A 4,318-nucleotide genomic window follows, 5' to 3' on the forward strand; every position below is an offset into this window, starting at 1 on the left:
ACATGCTGAATCCCTAACCCCCAGGACCCCAGGATGTGGCTGTATTTGGAGATGGGGTTTTTAAAGAGGTGATCACGGTAAAATGAGGTCACTAGGGTGGATCCTAATCCAATAAGACTGATGTCCTACCAGAAGAGATTAGGACACAGAAGATCATGTGAGAAGATGGCTGTCTACACACCAAGGAGAGAAGCCTCAAGGAAAAACCAGCCTGCAGACACCTTGATCTCAGACGGCATGCAGGACTAGGAGGTAGGTCTGTTGTTCAAGCTCCCCGGTCTGTGGTGTTTGCTATGGCAGCCCCAAGCAGACTCACACACAGGGTAAAGAAGGTCTCACACTAGATAGCCCACTCTCCATTCCCCTGTATGTGAGTTACAGTAGCCTCAAGAACTGAGGAAGCTGTCCCCGAGGAAAGGCACAAGATATGAGATTTTAGGCATAACACGACTGCACTGATCTTTTTCTTTTTCCTTTTATAAGATTTTTTAAAATTTTATTTATTTATTTATTTTTGGCTGTGTTGGGTCTTCATTGCTGCACACGGGATTTCTCTAGTTGCGGCGAGGGGGGCTTCTCTTCAGTGCAGTGCGCGGGCTTCTCATTGCGGTGGCTTCTCTTGTTGTGGAGCACGGGCTCTAGGCGTGGGGGCTCAGTAGTTGTGGCACACGGGCATAGCTGCTCTGCGGCATGTGGGATTTTCCCGGACCACGTCTCAAACCTGTGTCCCCTGCATCAGCAGGCAGAGTATCAACCACTACACCACCAGGGAAGCCCCACGACTGCACTGATCTTAAACGAGCCTGATCTACATTCACACGAGATGGTTTTGTCCTGTATATACACCCACATTAGCACCTTCAGTCTGAAGCGCAGACCTTTGGCTTCACCACCTCCACTGAGAGCATTACCTTAATCTGCTCGGAACCACCTCCTATAGGATTTCCAGAACCACAAAGCATCAGAGACTGCATGCTGATGTGTAATCATGTTTCACAGGACCAGAGGCTGTGCGCCAGCTTCCGGGTGACCCTGCCACAGCAGAGCCGCCCAGCTGTCCACCAGAACCCACGTCCCTTTTTCCTGTTCACAGCCAGCCTGCACCTCCCAGCTTTCCCACCCATTGCAGCCCGAAGGGCAAGTGGTGGAGGTGGTGAGGGCCTTGGCCAGCCTGTGTCCTAGGACGGAGGGCATGGTGCCATGTGGTCACCCCATCCCCTGCTGGTTGGAGCCCTCCACCTGAAAGCAGGGAAGTGAAACAAGGAGGACAGAGCCTGGGCCCCGACCCCCACCTGCCCTGAACTATCACATGAACGGAACACAGACATCTTGAGCATCAGACTATTTTGGGGGGACACTTTGTTCCAGTGACAAACCTTTGCTTTAAAAACCAAGGTGCTTTACAGATCCCTCCCCAACTGTAACAGAAAGTGAGGCTTAATTTCATCACAGAATAAAGTTATGGGGAATTTACTGGCCAAAGAAACTTAGGTTTGTGATACTCAATTAGTGAAGAATCTAAACAGACTTTGGGCTTGGGGTAGTAAATTAAAGAAGTACCAAGGGTTGTTCATATAGGCTTCTGCACCTTTCACATGAGAGACTTATTTCCTGCTTTCAAGGAGATAGATAGAGTGTCCCTCTTGCATCAGCCATTTATTAAGGAACTGTAATTCAAAATAACTGATATGCCACTGTGGAGCAGCCCTCCCTGAGACCCAGCCATACACAGAGGTGGGAATACATGCATATATTTCCTTGCATTGTCAGCTGAGCACTTTCAGCTCCTATATGGAACTTTTTCATAACATTATCTAGTAAAAGGAACCAGAGCTCTTTGAAATAATGGCTGACACTAGGACTGACACAGTAAATATATGAGCCAGGACAATCTTGAATCTTTTTTTTTTTTTTTTAATTTATTTATTTATTTATTTATTTTTTGGCTGTGTTGGGTCTTCGTTTCTGTGCGAGGGCTTTCTCTAGTTGCGGCGAGCGGGGGCCACTCTTCATCGCGGTGCGCGGGCCTCTCACCATCGCAGCCTTTCCTGTTGCGGAGCGCAGGCTCCAGATGCGCAGGCTCAGTAATTGTGGCTCACGGGCCTAGTTGCTCCGCGGCATGTGGGATCTTCCTAGACCAGGGCTCGAACCTGTGTCCCCTGCATTGGCAGGCGGATTCTCAACCACTGCGCCACCAGGGAAGCTCCAATCTTGAATCTTATATCAGAAAATAAGGAATTATCAAGAAAAAAAAGTCCACAGGGTGGAATGATGTCAAAGGAAAACAGGAGCCAATGGAAAGAGCTCTCAATAGCCAAAGTAGGAATGAACTTAGCAACAAAATCTGGACTGCTGGATTATAACAAAAAGTTAAAAAAACAAAGAAAAACAAACAAACAAAAACTGTCCACAGGTGTCCATGCTGGTAAAAATAAGTAACTGCACAGGGTTTTGTTTGTTTGTTTGTTTGTTTTGATCAATAAAGTTGAATAGAAATCTCCTATGTGGAAGTCCAAATAATTGATGTGGACACTCAGCCATCCATGGATTGTGGAGGTGGAGATAACTCCTGTCTCCATAAGTGCTGGTTCCCAAAGTAGCTTCCTCCTAAAGAAGACACACAGCACGGAAATGGGAAAAACTTAACTTCATTGTGGGGAAATCTGACAAACTACCTCAGCCAGGTGACCAAAGTTAATAGTAACAGTGATAAGTTGCCTTGAGATCCTGTTCCCTTGATATAAAGTGATGAGAAAACACTTTACCTCTGTGATCTACTTACTTAAATCCATAACTCAAGCCTAATCCTGAGATAAACACCAAGTAAATTCCAAAGCGGGACAGTCAACAAAATATCTGACCAGTACTACTCACCAATGTCAAGGTCATAGAAACAAGGACAGTCTCAGAAACTGTGAAAGCCCAGAAGAGTCTAAACAGACATGATGACTAAATGTCACGTGATACACTGGATGGCATCCTGGAAGACAAAAAGTTAGAACAAAGGAAACCCAAATGAAGTATGGATGTCAGTTAATAAGTGACAATTCGGTTGAAAACTAGAATGAGAAACCTATTGTGTCACACTAGAAATCTAGAGAAAATGGGTAACTTCCTAGTAAAAACACACATTAACAAAACGGAACATAACAAAGGAAAATACAAACAGAACAGTTAAGCCACCAAAAGACCTCTTCCCCATTTTGCTTGTCCTTTCACTGTTCCGGGATTTCGCTCTCCTGGGACAGGGAAGGAACAGAGACACAGCAGTCTGGCAGTTCCCCTAAGTTCGGACCCTACTCAGTGTCTTCATCTCGCCCAGCCATGCCCCATCCAGTAGGGCACCCAAGGGAGTCTCAGGGATTATTCGTTCTGATGTATCAGCTATGACTTTTTTGATTCCAATGGACTGGACACACTTACTAAAGTAAAATAAAACATTATTTTTAAACAATAGAAATAAATTAATAACTGCAAGAGACAGGTTTAAGAGTGGATTTGGACCTGGCAGTTCTGGTGGCTCACTCTCTTGCAGTGTGATCTGGTCTCTCTCCAATCCTTTGTCCTGCTAAATGCCTTTGGGTGGCCCCATTCACAGGAACACTCTCTCTCACTGCATCCAGGGCTTCCAGAAACTCCAGGCTACACCCACTCAATGTCCATTTTAACAGAAAAGAAGAGGTTCAGTTAAGGTCAGTGACTGTGGTCACCCATCCAGGGCTCTTGCTGTCCTCCCTTGATGGCAGGAAGCTCTTCCACTAGCTAAAATAGCAACTTCGCTGTTGGTGGTAAACTCAAGACTCTTGCTTTGGGCATCAGGGCCTCATATCAGAGGCTGGCCCTGATTGCCAGTGTACCTCAAAAGGCACACAGACTTCATCTGTGTCCCTGGGAGGTGGGAGCCCAGGAGTCACACCTGCCCTCTGACTATATTAATCACCCATCTCCACAGAACACATTTGCTCATTTCCCAGTCTCTGCTCTCTCCTTTACAGAGAACAGAAACCAAACGGTAGGTGGTAAGGAAACTGTTACTCAACGGAGCAGTGTCTCAAGGATGATTCTGTACCGCGGAATCCACAGTTGGCTGGCTTTCCGGAGGCCGCAGGGACTGGGCCCGGGGTGCACGTGGCTCCTGGAGACCACGTGGCCTCAGAGTGAGAACACCAGCTGGGAAGCCACTTGCTCCCATACCTTTGATTTTTAATGAGTATGAATGTCAAAGGTTTGCAACAACCCAAAGGCCAAAGGATTGCAGGGCCACGGTCTGCTGTATGCTGGTTGTGGCCAGGGCCACACTCAATGTCTACAGGGTTAT

General features: G+C 46.7%; 1 long non-coding RNA gene across 1 annotated transcript; it reads right to left on the bottom strand.

Annotated features, from left to right (window-relative positions):
- Positions 1-2,082: 2,082 nt before the first annotated feature.
- On the bottom strand, positions 2,083-3,636 carry LOC309654078. Its single transcript, XR_014259812.1, has 3 exons — positions 3,505-3,636; positions 2,875-2,980; positions 2,083-2,607 (listed from the first exon to the last, which is right to left on the bottom strand). It is a non-coding gene; the product is annotated as an uncharacterized lncRNA (long non-coding RNA).
- Between the last annotated feature and the right edge of the window lie 682 nt (positions 3,637-4,318).

This window comes from Balaenoptera physalus, assembly GCF_965194825.1.
Source record: "Balaenoptera physalus genome assembly, contig: HAP1_SCAFFOLD_1893, whole genome shotgun sequence".
Lineage (NCBI taxonomy): Eukaryota > Metazoa > Chordata > Mammalia > Artiodactyla > Balaenopteridae > Balaenoptera > Balaenoptera physalus.